At 47.4% G+C, this 15,238-nt stretch overlaps 1 protein-coding gene across 2 annotated transcripts in view; it reads left to right on the top strand.

The window, feature by feature from the left end:
* The window catches only part of EEFSEC (eukaryotic elongation factor, selenocysteine-tRNA specific), a 240,626-nt gene that overhangs the window by 90,290 nt on the left and 135,098 nt on the right, over positions 1–15,238 (top strand). The gene's annotated exons all lie outside the window — the stretch shown is intronic.

Here is a 15,238-nt window from a genome sequence, read left to right as displayed (position 1 = left end):
AGAGTGTTTTTGTTTCCCTGTCATAAAGATTGATATGCCTTCCCATTTATGATTTCTTTTTTCAGATCCAACACCTGCAGCTCTCCCTCAGAATTCTCAAGTTGGTTAAATTAAAGCTCCAGCCCTGTGAATGGGCCAAATATGTCATAAAAGATTTCCTGGCACAGCCTTTTGTTAGCAAAATTCATCAATCCGATAAAATGGACACATTTAGATAAGTGTTGCATAAGAATTCAGACTTTGTTATTCCCAACGGAAGTGGATATGAGACTGTAAAAAGGAAGATAAAAAATTATATCTTCTTTTTAGTGAGTTATTTGATCTCCCTGCCGTTTTATTTACTTGTCAGGAAGGGGAGAACAGGTCTTTTGGGTCCTGCTTAAAAACCCAATTCAGTGTCAGTGTTATTCACCAAGCAGACTGGACCCCCTGGGGAGCTCTTAGGGTACTTGTGTGGGTAAATTCATAGTAACAATTTTGATTAATGAAATTGAAGGAAAATTCTCACTTGCATGTCTGAGTTGCTATTCCTATTTTAATTTGTTGGTTGAAGGTCAAATTGGGGGCTTTCTCACACATCCAGAGGAAGTTGTGCCTTGGAGGGGCCCTGGCAGCCCCTACCCAGCTCGTCCAGCACCCAGAGGACTGGCAGAGAAGGAGAGGTTGTCACTCACAAGGGCTGCGGTCTGTGGGCCTCTGGCAGGCTAGGCTGGCTTGCCTGGTAGAGAGTGTCAGCTTTGCTGGGTGGCAGAGAACTTCTTTAAATCATTGTAAGTGGGCTGGTGCTGCGGCTCAATAGGCTAATCCTCCGCCTGCGGCACTGGCACACCGGGTTCTAGTCCCGGTCGGGGCACCGGATTCTGTCCTGGTTGCCCCTCTTCCAGGCCTGGGAGTGCAGTGCAGGATGGCCCAAGTGCTTGGGCCCTGCACCCCATGGGAGACCAGGAGAAGCACCTGGCTCCTGCCTTTGGATCAGCGTGCTGCGCCGGCTGCAGTGCGCCGGCCGCAGCGGCCATTGGAGGGTGAACCAACGGCAAAGGAAGACCTTTCTCTCTGTCTCTGTCTCTCACTGTCCACTCTGCCTGTCAAAAAAAAAAAAAAAAAATCATTGTAAGTGATCTTTTCACCAAGGAGCCCTTGGTGAGTAAATCCTTTGTCAGTGCTGGTCCAAATGCACAAGACTTCCTACCTAGAGAGGAAAAATTTTTACTGATGGACCATGTACATCTTGACCCCTGAAAAGGGTTTAAAACATAAATTTCTTTTTTCATCCAAAGAGTAGTTGAATGAAAATGTAGAAAACAAAAAAAGTTTTTTCTTCTTCTTCAAGATTTGTTTATTTGAATGGGATATTGACAGAGAGAGAGAGGTGGGGGCAGGGGTGAGGGGAAGGGGAAGAAATGTTCCATCTACTGGTTCACTTCCCAAATGTATGCAGTAGCCAGGGCTGGGCCAGGCTGATGCCACTAGTATTGAACTCCTTCCTGGTCTCCTACATGGGTGGCAGGAACTCAAGTGCTTGGGCCACCATCCATTACCTCTTAGGTGCTCTTGAAGAAAGCTGGAGTATCCAGGACTCAATCCAGACACTCTGATGTCGGATGTGAGGTGTCTGTCCAAAGCACTGCTTTCAATTCCATTGAATATCTACTCCTACATACTGAGGGGTGGAATTGTTGGTTTGTAATGATACTTCTGTGTTTAACTTTTAAAGAATTGCCAGTCTGTTTTCCACAGTGGCTACACCACTTTAAATTCCCAGAAGCAGTGCTTGAGGATTCCAGTTTCTCCATTCTCACCAACACTTGTTATTCTCCCACAGCCATTATAGTAGGTGTGACGTGGTATCTCATTGTGATTTTTGATTTGTATTTGCCTAATGACTAGTGAGGCTGAATCATCTTTCCATATGTTTATTGACCATTTGTTTGAAAAATTATTTATTCAAATCTTTTGCTCCTTTTTTAATTGGGTTGCTTTTGTTATTGTTGGGTTGGAAGAATGGTTTATATATATATATATATTAATATATATATATATATTAAAGATTTATTTATTTAAAAAGCAGAGTAAGAGAGAGAGAGAGAGTGTGTGTATAAAGGAGCTCTTCTGTTCACTAGTTCATTCTCCAAATGGCTGCCACAGCCAGGTGTGGGCTAGGCTGAAGCCACGAACCAGGACCTGTGTCCTGGTCTCCCATTGGGTGGCAGAGAGTGGGCCATCTTTCACTGCCTCCCCAGGTGCGTTAGCAGGAAGCTGGATCAGAAGTGAAGTAGCCAGGACTTGAACTGCAGCTCTGATACTGGATGCTGGCATTGGAAGCAGTTGCTTAACTCTTTGCCATGATACCAGCCCCTCTTCGTATATTCTGAACATTAATGCTTTGACAGAGATGTGATTTGCAAATATTTTCTCCTATTCTGTAGGTTGTTTTTGTTTTGTTTTGTTTTGCTTTCTTGATAGTGTCCTTTGGTGACAAAGCTCTTAATTTTGTTGAAATCTAATTTAGTTTTCTTTTGTTCCCTGTGCTTTAAGAGTTACATGCATGAAATCATTTTCAGATCCATTGTCAGAAAGATTTGCCCCAATGTTTTGTCTCAGAATTTTATAGTTTTAGTTCTTAAGTTTAGGTCTTTGATCCATTTTGAGTTAATTTTTGTGTATGGTATAAGAATTTGATGTCATTCTTTGTAAAACTTTTATTAATTTGAGATGCCGAGACAGGTATAGGCAGGCAGGCAGAACAAGAAATCTCATATCCTCTTGTTCACTCACCAAATGCCTGCAATAGCATGGCAGCTCAGTACAAAGATGGAGCTGGGGACTCAGCCTGGGTCTCCTGTGTGGGTGGCAGGGACTCAGCTACTTCCTAGGATATGCCTTAGCCAGAAACTGGAATTAGGAACAGAGCCAGCACTCTGCTGTGGGATGTGAACATCGCAACTCTTAGGCCAAATGCCCACCCCACTCCATTTTTGTGCATGTGGATACCTAGTTTTCCCAACACTGGTTGATGAAAAAAAATATTGTTTCCCCTTTTAAGTTTGTAAAAAATCACTTAACCTTATGCCCACATGTGTGGGTTTATTCTAGGCTCTCTAGTCTATTTCATTGGTCTCTGTGTCATTATCCCATGTTACAGTGTATGATGGCTGCAGCTTAGTAAATTTCAAAATTTGAAGTATGAGTCCGCCAGCTTTATTCTTTTTCAAAATGCTCTGGCTGTTTGGGATCTCTTATAAGTCCATGTGAATTTGAGGAGCTACATTTCCATCTCTGTGAAAAGGCTTAGAATTTTGATAGGGATTATATAGAATCTGTAGATCTCTTTGGGTAGCTTTGATATCTTAACAGTATTTGCTCCTCCTGTCCATGAACGAGGGATGTCTTTCTGTTTATTTATATCTTTAATTTTTTAAAAAATATTTATTTATTTACTTGCAAGTCAGAGTTACACAGAGAGAGGAGAGAGAGAGGGGTCTTCCATCTGCTGGTTCACCCCTCAACTGCCGGAGTTGTGCCGATCCAAAGCCAGGAGCCAGGAGCTTCTTTCGGGTCTCTCACGTGAGTGCAGGGGCCCAAGGACTTGGGCCATCTTCTACTGCTTTCCCAGGCCATTGCAGAGAGATGGATTGGAAGTGGGGCAGCCGGGTCTCGAACCAGCGCTCATGTGAGATGCCAGCACTTCAGGCCAGGGCATTAACCTGCTGTGCCACAGCGCCAGCCCTGATTTATATCTTTAATTTCTTTTAGCAATGTTTTATAGTTTTCAGTAAGTGTTTTGCTTCATTGTTCAGATGTAGCGTGAGTAGTTAATTCTTTGAGATGCTATTATAAATAGAACTGCTTTTTTTTTTTTTTTAAAGATTTATTTATTTATTTGAAAGTCAGAGTTACACACAGAGAGAAGGAAAGACAGAGAGAGAGGTCTTCCATGTGCTGGTTCACTCCCCAATTGGCTGCAACAGCCAGAGCTGCGCTGATCTGAAGCTGGGAGCCAGGAGCTTCTTCCAGGTCTCCCATGTGAGTGCAGAGGCCCAAGGACTTGGGCAATAGCAGAGAGGTGGATCGGAATTAGAGCAGCCCGGTCTCCAGCTGGCACCCATATGGGATGCTGGCACTACAGGCAGCGACTTTATCCACTACACCACAGCGCCAGCCCAGGAACTGCTTTCTAAATTTCCTGTTTGGATTGTTCACTGCTGGCACATGGAGACAAAGCTAATTTTTGGGTGTTGATCATGTCACCTGCAACTTGGCTAAATTTGAGCTCCCCCATTTCTAACATACACCTGCATTCATAAGGTGCTTACATTTTTTATTTTTGTTTTTATTACTTGACATTTTATATAGTAGTTCCTCATATAACATATCACTATGTTGTTAGCTTTAGGAAGACTTAAGTTTTTCTTCTTACAGATTACAGCCAGGGGGCCAGCATTGTGGCATAGCAGGTAAAAGGCACTGCCTGCAGTGCTGGCATCCCATTGAGCTCTGACTTGAGCCCTTGTGGCCATCTGGGGACTGAACCAGCAGATGGAAGACCCCTCTCTCTCTTTACCTCTGCCTCTCTTTAACTCTGCCTTTCAAATAATTAAATCTTAAAAAAAAGAAAAAAAGAATACGTAGCCCAGAGTGAACATCTTTGTGTATTCATTAACCTTTGTACTTTGTTTCTTTCTTTCTTTTTTTTTTTTTTTAAATATTTGTTTATTTACTCTAGAGGCAGAGTTACAGACAGAGGAAGAGATAGAGAGAGGTCTTCCATCTGCTGGTTCACCCCACAACGGCCAGAGCTGAGCCGGTCCAAAGCCAGGAGCCAGGAGTTTTCTCTAGGTCTCCCACATGGGTGCAGGGGCCCAAGCACTTGGGCCCTCTTCTACTGTTTTCCCAGGCCATCAGCAGGGAGCTGGATCCCATATGGGGTGCTGGAACCACAGGTGGATGCTTAACCTACTACTGCAGAGCGCTGGCCCCTTTCAGTTTCTTTTTTTTTTTTCTCTCTTTTTTAAGATTTATTTTATTTATTTGAAAGACAGAGTTAGAGAGAGAGGTGGAGACAGAGAGAGAGGTCTTCCATCTGATGGTTCACTCCCCAGATGGCCACAGTGGCCAGAGCTGTGCCCATTCGAAGCCAGGAGCCAGGAGCTTCTTCTGGGTCTCCTACGTGGGTGCAGGGGCCGCAGGACTTGGGCCATCTTACACTGCTTTCCCAGGCCATAGCAGAGAGCTGGATCGGAAGAGGAGTAGCTGGAAATAGAACCGGTGCCCAAATGGGATGCCGGCACTTCAGGTCAGGGCTTTAACATGCTGCACCACAGCTCTCCCCCCCCCCCCTTTCAGTTTCTTAGCCCTAATGAATTCCCAGCTTTGTGATTACTGAATCGAAGGGCACAAATGTTTGAAACGTTTTGTTATACATTGCTGTATTATTTCCCAAAAGTGTTCTACCATTTTACACAGGTGTCAATAGCTAACATTAATTTATCATTATTTCAAAATATTATATTTATTTTTGTTTTAAAGTACATTTGAAACATGGTTGGCTAGAAATGATATTTTACTGTTTTTTTAATATGGAGTTTTTAATTACTGATGAAGTTGAGCCTTTTTCCTTAAGTGTATTAAGCAGTTGTGCTTATATGTATATGAGTTATGCTCATGTTTTGTCTGTTTGCCTCTTGTGATTTTAATGCTTTCTTCTTGATTTTCAAGCATGTTTAATATTAAAAAAGATATTGCTGTTAACTCTTTGCCTATTACATTTGCTTCAAATAAGTCATCAGCATTTGTCTTTCCATTTTAGTTCTTTTTTGACATGCAGACGTTTCTAATTTTTATGTAGTCAGACTCTTTGATTGTTTTCTTTGTGATTTCTTTATCTCTGAAAGCATTTAAAATTACTGTTGCATAAGCATTTATCAATGCTAACAGAAATAAAAATAGAAGATAAAAATGTACCCACAATCTTCCCAATGCATCAAATTAAAGTGTTTTTTCCGCAGGATCCCTGTCAGTCTTTCCCACCTGTACATAATTTGAGGGAGTTGTTATCACAACATTGACACTGTTCTGTGTTCTAGGCTTTTCTGTTTATTTCTCCACTAAATGTTATCATCTGACAGCATCCTTGATATATCTTTCCCCTAGACTCCTGCTGTGTTTCTCCTGCTCCATGAATACTTTTTATTTCTTTCTTTCTGTTTTAGCCCAGGCCCTCTGCTGAGAGCCCACCTGGGGCTCCACTGGTCCTGCTTCCCTGCCTGGTCTTGGGGTAAATGCCAGTCTCAAGGGATTTGTCTGCCTCTATGCAGACTCTTTTTTTTTTTTAAGATTTATTTATTTTAAAGGCAGAGTTACAAAGAGGAAGTGGCAGAGAGAGAGAGAGAGAGAGAGAGAGAGAGAGAGAGAGGTCTTCAATCCACTGGTTCATTCCCCAAATGGCCACAACATCTGGAGCTGGGCTGATCCAAAGCCAGGAGCCAGGATCTTCTTCCAAATCTCCCATGCAGGTGCAGGGGCCCAAGGATTTGGGCCATCTTCTACTGCTTTCCCAGGTCATAGCAGAGAGCTGGATTGGAGGAAGAGTAGCTGGGACTTGAACCAGCACCCGTGTGGGATGCTGGCACTCCAGGCGGTGGCTTTACTGGCTACGCCACAGCACTGGCCCCATCATGTGCAAAGTTTTAAAGGCATACATTCCGTCCGTGCTAGCTGTGTGGTCTTGGGCAAGTCACTTAAGCTCTCTGAGTTGCTGTTTGTTCTCTGTAAAGGCTAATGTGCTTCATGGTGAGGGAGTGTTTGACACGGAGCCTGGCATCACAGCTGTAACGTATGAGGTGCCCACTGTGTACTTGGCCCTGTGCTAGGGATTTCCCACACAGCTCATTGACTAAGATCTTTACAGTTAGGCCAGAGGTAGGTTTTGCTTCTGGTTTGACTGCTGACTAAAATAAGACTTGTGAAATGTTGGCAATATAAATTCTGTATCAAACCCAAAACTGGTATTTTATTTGTTTGTATTTCTTTTATATGGGTGATACATTTCCATGTGTGTGTGTATGTATGATTATACACACATAAATATCTTACTTTTACTCCTCTGAGACTAATTTTTGAGTGCTGGCAAAGGTCAGCCTGCATGCACAGTCAGCACATCTGGACCCAGCCCCCATGATGCTCTGCAGCTGCGAGGGGGGGGGAGGGGCAGGCAGGAGGCGCACTGGGTGTGCTCCAGGTTAGCTCCTGCCATGCCGCCTTAGCTGCAGAGCTGCTGTCTCGGGCTGGAGCCTTTTGTGTTCCCAGAACTCAACACCTGCCCAGGGATGTCTGGGCTCTCTTTTTGGGGGCTCCATGGGACCAGGTCTGCCTTCTGCAGCCAGAAACCAGGGTGCCCCAGTGCGCAACACATTCAGGAAACCAGCAAGGCCAGCTTCTCTTGAGCCTGGGAAAGGGCCAGACAGCTGGCCTAACGTGACTTTATGTTTTGTTATAATACATTGCCCAAAAGCGCTTGGATAAAAATAATTGAATTTCCGAAAGCTTTATGGTTAATCGCTGGAATTCTCCGTGCAGGTTCTTACCCTCTCCGTCCCTCTGGGCCTCAGACTCAGGGCGTGGAAGCAGCCAGTGCGCGTGGGCTGGGTCCTGGCTCAGGCTTTGCCGACAGCTCTTCCTCTCAGCCCTCGCCTCCTCCACCAGAGAGGCCTGTTCTCTGGGCTGCTGCAGCCCGGCCACTTTCTCCCTGGGCCCCCCGCATCCTGGGCCAGTCTCCGGCTTCCCTGGAATGGCCACGTGAGCCCCACTCATTGGGTGCTGTGGTCATGGGTGTGCTTGGCCCAGGGCCCGGCACAGAGCAGGCCTCGGAGATGTGCCCACTCGGTGCCTGCCAGTTCCCTGGCTTTTCCCTGTGTTTCCACTTTCCTGCCTCCCTTCCATCTTGTTTCCATTCTTCCCTTCCATCTTCTCACTGTTTCTTTATTAAGATTCTTTTTCCTTGCCTCTGCCCTCCCTGCACCTTCCTGTCTCTGTCTGGCACTGCCTTCCTGAGGCAGCTCCTCTCTGCGGGGCAACAGGGCCTGTCTGAGCTGTCCTGGGATTGGTAGGCGAGCGAGTTATCAGGCATCGCTGTCCTCCTGAACGGTCGTCGCCTTGTCACACTCACCATTGGGGCCCCTGGTGGCTCCTGAGATTGTTTAAGTTGCTCTGTAGGGAACTCCAGGTTCTTTTCATCTTAAACAACAACAACAACAACAAAGCTGATTTTCTTTAAGGGTTTGCTCCCACGAAGGCCAGGGCTGTGTGGTGAGGATCAGACAACCCAGTGGAGCTCCTCCCTGCCAAAGAGCTTGCTGTCTAGTTGGGCAGAAAAAAAGAGTGGATGCTGAAGATGGGAACCTGAGCTGAAGTGGCTCTTCTGAGCAGTGGGGAGCTACTGGGAAAGGAGGATTTGAACCTGTTCTGGAAGGGCAAGTGGTAACTAAGCAGGGGCGAAGGTCAGGCCAGGGCACCCACCACCATGTGCTGGTGCAGGTGCTGGTGGCAGCCCTGGTCCTCCTGGCACCTTGTGCACACTAACTCCTGTGGCCTGGGAGATGGCCTGTAGCACAGGCCAGGCCATTAACTGGTGGACAAGGAAATGGAGGCTGAGTAAGAAGAGCTCACTTCAGCCAGTTGTAGATGGAAAACCAGTGCCTGGTTCCTGCCCCAGGCTGCCCGTTGCCTCCACAGCAGAGGGGCAGGAGGTGTGGCTGCAGTGTGACCTGACGTTGGCACTGGGCCAGGCTGGAGATTTTTACCCATTATGCAGAGGTTGGGCTGAGTGAGTCACTGTGCAGGGGCTGGGGCACATCACAGAGGACCTTGTGCACCAGCCCAGGGTGTGGGCTCCATCTTGAGCTGACCCCAGAGCCCCTGAGAGTAGGGAGGGGGAAGGCTCATGCCTCCAGATGGTGCTCCTGGAAGTTTCTCCCAGTACAGCTGGTGCCTGGTATAAGGATGCACACAGACTTTTAAGAGTAGTTGGCACTGTGGTGCACTGGGTTAATCCTCCGCCTGCGGCGTTGGCATCCCATATGGGCGCCGGTTCTAGTCCTGGTTGCTCCTCTTCCGGTCCAGCTCTCTGCTGTGGCCTGGGAAGGCAGTAGAGGATGGCTCGAGTGCTTGGGCCATGCACCCGCATGGGAGACCAGGAGGAAGCACCTGGCTCCTGGCTTCAGATCAGCGTAGCTCCAGCCATTGCGGCCATTTGGGGAGTAAACCAACAGAAGGAAGACCTTTCTCTCTGTCTCTCTCTCACTGTCTGTAACTCTACCTGTTTAAAAAAAAAAGAGAGCAGTCGGGTGGCCAGGGTGGTAGGGATCTGCCCCAAGTTGTGACTGGGTAAGAGTGAAATCAGTGCATGGCTGGAGCCATAAGATGAAGCAGCGACCCGTTGCGGTAACTTCTGAAAGATGCGGAACTCAGAGACCAGGGCACTGCCATCCCAGGTCAGAATCCAGGAAGCAGCTTGGTGGCATACAGCCGGGTGGGACTAGATTGAGGCACAGACTTGGGAATTGTCCACGGTGGAGCTGTGGCTCAGGCTGTCAGGGCGCAGGGAGCTCCTGAGGAGAAGAGGCCGGGGTAGTCAATCGAGGGAGTGAGGGTTTGGGGTTGTGGGTGAGGGGCTGTGGAGACGGCTGGGTGGCTGGGATCTGAGTTAGATGTCACAGAGGGAAGCAAGTCTGAGGGAAGAGCTTGGGGACCTTGACTGCTGGGGAGCTGCTGGAACTTGGTTCTGTGCTGCAGCCCCACCCCATCACACAGGGTCCAGGCCTTGATCGCTGCCTGGCCCCCGGCCCCGGCACAGAGTCGATAGCGCCATCTGTGCCCGCACCCACTGCTCCAGGCTTTGTTGATTGGTGTGCACTCTCCACCGAGCCTGGCACAGAGGAGTGCGTAGTACATGTCCCTGGCTTGAAAGGAAGAAGTCACAGGTGATGTTGTAAGAAAATCAGACGTATGCTGTAGAGAGTAAGCAGGTGCTGTGTTCGTTTTGAAATGTGAATAGAAAGAGAAATTAAGTGTCAAATGGAAGAGGCGGGCTGCTGTGAGGGTCACTTTCTCCCTACGGAGAAGAGAAATCTGGGACCAATAAAAGGCAGCAGGCACCAATGCAGAGAAGAGCCTGGCGCGGGCGTGTGAAGATCGCCTAGGGGTGGCGTGGTCAGAGGGGATTCCAGGAAGGGTCCTGTAGCTGTCCTAGTGGCCCTGGTGCAGGGCATTCCTTGTCGCACTCCTTCCGGTTCAGTTGCCAACCCCAAGGCTGGCTTCCCCCTCTGCTTCCCTTGGGGCAGCACCACTGGGGAATGAACCAACAGGCCCGGGTCAGGTGTTACCCAGAGCGCAGGCCTCACATGCATGGCAGGCGATGTCCGTCTGGGTCTGGACTTAGCTGTGGCACAAGGGCAGTGAGCTGTGGGAGGAAGCTAATTCTTTTTCAGTGATCTTTCAGTCTTTTTGTTAAGTTCAGATGAGTGTCTCCAATTGGTGCATAGTGTCTTCAAGATTTCCCCAGCATTTTAACCAGGCTCAGTGGCTTCAGCAGGCAATTGTATCTAGGCAGAATTTTCCCTCTGTTTTGTTTTCTTTGTGTTTATTTTTGTAGCTACAGTAGATTTCTTGTCCCCTGAGATTGGATTTTGGTTATTCAAAAAAGTTCCTTAAAACAGGGAATTGGGGCCGGTGCTGTGGTGCAGTGGGTGAAAGCCATGGCCTGAAGCACTGGCATCCCATATGGGCGCCGGCACTAGTCCCGGCTACTGCTTTTCCAGTCCAGCTCTTTGCTATGGCTTGGGAAAGCAGTAGAAGATGGCCAAGTCCTTGGGCCCCTGCACCCATGTGGGAGACCAGGAGGAGGCTCCTGGCTCCTGGCTTAGGATCAGTGCAGCTCTGGCCGTTGCGGCCAACCGGGGAGTGAACCATTGGATGGAAGACCTCTCTCTCTGTCTCTCTGCCTCTTCTCTTTGGGTAACTCTGACTTTCAAATAAATAAATAAATAAGTCCTTAAAAAAAAAAACCAACCCAGGGAATCATAAAAAAAGTGATATTCGTACCTTAACTGTGCTATTTTAACTTAAAACATCTATATGCATATTTCTTTGAAAAACCAACTTTGTGAGTTGGCACAGAGGAAATACCACATTTACACACTGCACCTCTCTCCAGCAGCTCCCCAGTATTGGTTGTCCGTCCAGGTTGGTCTGGGGCAGCTCAGCCAGGTGAGCAGTTTTGTGTCCTGAGTTAGGTCCATCTCCTCTTCTTTTTGTTTCTTTGAGGTGGTTCTGGTTTCTACATCATTTATGGCTTCAACTTTTCAAAAATGATTACTTATAATCTATATATTTTCTTTAATTCTCCTGAATTCTAGGAAGTCAACTACGTTTTATATTTTTTCTTGCTTGGTTAGAATTTGCATTTTCAGAAGTTCTAGGGTTTGTTGATTTGCAATAATGAAAAGTTGTAGTTTGTGGTTCCGTAGTTGCTGCAGGCTGCCACTGTTAGCATCTGGCTCTTTTTTTATTTTTAAGACTTATTTATGGGGCCAGTGTTGTGGTGTAGCAGGTTAAGCTGGCTCCTGAAGCCTCAGCATCCCATTTCTGCATGGGTTCATGTTGCAGCTGCTCCATTTCCAATCTATTTTCCTGCTAATGTGCCTGGGAAAGCAGTAGAAGATGGCCCAAGTACTTGGGCCTCTACCACTCACATGGGAGACCCAGATGGAGTTCCTTGCTCCTGACTGTGGCCTGGCCCAGCCCTGAATGTTGTGATCATTTGGGGAGTGAACCAGTGGATGGAAGATCTCTCTCTCCAACGTGGCTCTGAAGCTAAGAGGCAGGAATTCCATCTGGCTCTGCACACCTGTGACAGGGGTCCAAGTACCTGGGATATCTGCCACTGCTTTCCTAGGCACGTTAGCAGGGAGCTGGGTCAGAAATGGAGTAGTCAGGACTTGAACTGGAACCCATATGGGATGCCAGCATTGCAGGTGGTGGCTTAACTCCCCTAGTGCCACAATGCTGGCCCCTGCTGTTGTTCTACTGTGTGCACTCTTTCCTTTGTATGCAGTTGTTTCTCCTGGCTAAGTCCTGCACTTTGACCGTGTTGTAGAGATGTTTACCACAGTGACTTTCTGGAGAAAAGCTCAGTAAATGACCATGCCCGTTGTGAGATTTTTCGCTTTTTGTTGTCCTGGTGCCCTCCCCAGGGACTCCCTGACTCTGTTCTGGCACTGGCTGGCAGACAAGCCGCCCAGCCTGTCTTTTCTCCCAGGATGAGCCCACTGGCTGGTACTCCAAGATGCCTTTCATCTCTAAGCCACTGCCTAACGCACTGTCGCGTTCTTTAAGGTGAAGCAAGAATTGCAAAGCAGTGTGAGTGCAGAACTTTTCCATACCCTCTTCTCATGTCCTCTCTGTTTTTTGATATACACCTAATTTAACACCACATTTTAAAGAGATCTTCCCTAACACATCTTTTCAGAGCATTCAGTTTAAGAAATAGCTATTACCATGCTGTTGTTTCATGACACTGAGTTAAATTATGTTCTTACAGTAACACGGTACCTGGCATTACCAAGGTTAGGACATAACCAGAATGTCTGTTGTTCAGCTTCAGGGTCAGCTGGTGGGGACAAAGGTGTAGGAATACTGGCCTCTCAAGTGTGGCCTTAAGCCTCAGGCTGTGTCCTCAGTGTGGACATTCATTGTGCCAGGCACTAGGCTCAGGTTTGGCACAGGGAATGCAGTTCGTTGGTCAAGGATGCCCTAGCAGTGGCAGGTGGGGGAGGGCTTCTACTCTATCTTTTATTTGTGGCAGACAATTGGTTTTTCCAGTTAGATGGTGATATAACATTGCCTTTAAGAAGAAATATATTTAAATAAGAACATGAATTCTTTTTTTTTTTTTCGACAGCTAGAGTTAGACAGTGAGAGAGACAGAGAAAAAGGTCTTCCTTCCATTGGTTCACCCCCTAAATGGCCACCACAGCCAGAGCTATGCCAATCTGAAGCCAGGAGCCAGGAGCTTCCTCCAGGTGTCCCACGCGGGTGCAGGTGCCCAAGCACTTGGGCCATCCTCCACTGCCTTCCTGGGCCACAGCAGAGAGCTGGACTGGAAGAGGAGCAACCGGGACTAGAACCCGGCGCTCTTTTGGGATGCCAGCCCCACAGGTGGAGGATTAACCCAGTGAACCACGGTGCCGCCCCCCACCCCGTTTTTTTTTTTTTAAAGAACTTGGGATGCCAGCCCCACAGGTGGAGGATTAACCCAGTGAACCACGGCGCCGCCCCCCACCCCATTTTTTTTTTTTTAAGAACATGAATTCTTTTAAAGAAAAAACTAGAGCCAGTAGTAACTCAGGTTGGGACCAGTGGCCTGAGCGCAGAGGAGCAGGGATACAGGGACCAGGACAGCCACGATGCTCTTCTCCCCTCCCTGTGCCTGGGCCGAGGGCTGGGGTTGGCTCTGGGCTCCGTCTTCTGTGTAGGAAGACCAGAGGTGCCACCTGACAGCGGGGCAGGCATCCCTGGGTCCTGGGGAGTCCAGCATAGTAGGACTTTTGAGACCAGAGTACCAGACTCGAGGCTTCTCCTGGCTTCTGTCATCTGCTTCCCATGTGACCCCATAGTAGTCACTCAGCCTCGCTGTTCCTCATCTCTAAAATGGTGATGTAATCTGTGACACGTTGTGAGGATTACTTAGGGCACTGTGAACGCATGAATCTAGCCAGGTGCCGTGTGTACAGTGTGTGCGCCACTGTTATTTGCGAACAAGTGAGTGATTCTGAATGTGGGAATGATAATGACAGTTCTTCCTATCTCATAGGGTTGTTAAAGATCTTGCAAATTTATGACTGTAATTTGAAAGTGATAACAAACTGTCAGAATATTGGCTGCTGTAATTACAGTTATCATATAATTCTGTCACTGGTTTGAGAACTAAAACTACTAGAAGGCACAGGTTTTGTTAATGCATTCAGTCCTGGTGACAGGACTAACTCTATGTTCCCTGGTGTTTGGAGATCAGCCATGTTGCGAATCTTCTGTGAACTTGAGACGCACACCTGTCTGCCCGGCCTACCTGGAGCATCATTGTTGGGACCTTCTCAGGGTGGAAGGGAAGTCTGTGTTGGCTGTGTGAGCTGGCCAGGCTTCAGAACGCTCTTCTGTCAAATAGGGGCAGGAGGAGTAACAGCGTTGCCGGGCTGGGGATGAGGAAACGGGCAGTGAAAGCCCCGCAGGTCATTGCTGGAACTGCAGGTGTTCCATGGAGGACCCTGTCCTTAGCTCACTCCCGCCGTGTTGAGCATTAGACTACATACACGCAGAAAGGCCCGACTAGCAGGTTTTAGAGTTGAGAAGCTAAGGGTGGTGGTTGGTGGAGGAAGCAAAGTCCAGGAGTAGAAGGGGTACCGAAGGGGCCGGGGGTTAGGAGACAAGCTGAGATGCCTGCAACCCCATCGGAGTCCTTGGGTTTGACACCTGGCTGACTCCAGCATCTTGATAATGCAGACACTGGAAAGTTTCTAATGCAGTGGTGATAGCTAAAGTCACTGGGTTCCTGTCTCCCTGGATGGAGTTCCTGGTTCCCAGCTGTGGCCTTCGCTCAGCCCTGGTTGTTGTGGCCATTTTGGGAGTGAACCAGTAGAAGGAAGATCAGTCTCTCTCTCTCTCTCTCTCTCTCTCTCTCTGCCCATTAGCTTCTCACAATAAATGAATAAATTAAGAAATAATTTAAAAATAAGCGGTAAAGAAATGTCTCCTGAAAATGCATTTAATAAATAAGTAGAAGTGGTCTAACATTATATGGCTTATTAAGGAAATACAAATGAAAATAAAATATATTTAAAATAACCAAAAAAAGTGATTGCCTGTTTTGGTATTGTACAGTGAAATAGTCATCTCAGATGTTCATGGTATTAAATCTTTCAATCTACGTTTTTTCCTCTTAATGAAGATGTAATTCACATACATAAAAGTCACCTTTTCAGTATGTAAAGATGTACCTGCTGAGGGCCAGTGCTGTGGCATAGCAGGTTAAGCAGTGCCTGCATCCCATTTGCGCAATGGTTCAAGTCCCGGGTGCTCTAGTTCTGATCCAGCTCGCTGCTGATGGCCTGGTAAAGCAGTAGAAGATGACCCAAGTGCTTGGGCCCCTGCACCCAAATGGGAGACCCAGAAAAAGCTCCTGGCTCCT

This window comes from Lepus europaeus, chromosome 9 (genome assembly GCF_033115175.1).
Source record: "Lepus europaeus isolate LE1 chromosome 9, mLepTim1.pri, whole genome shotgun sequence".
Classification (NCBI taxonomy): domain Eukaryota; kingdom Metazoa; phylum Chordata; class Mammalia; order Lagomorpha; family Leporidae; genus Lepus; species Lepus europaeus.
The sequence above is the reverse complement of the archived record's forward strand: the minus strand, read 5'-3'. Positions and strand labels throughout refer to the sequence as shown.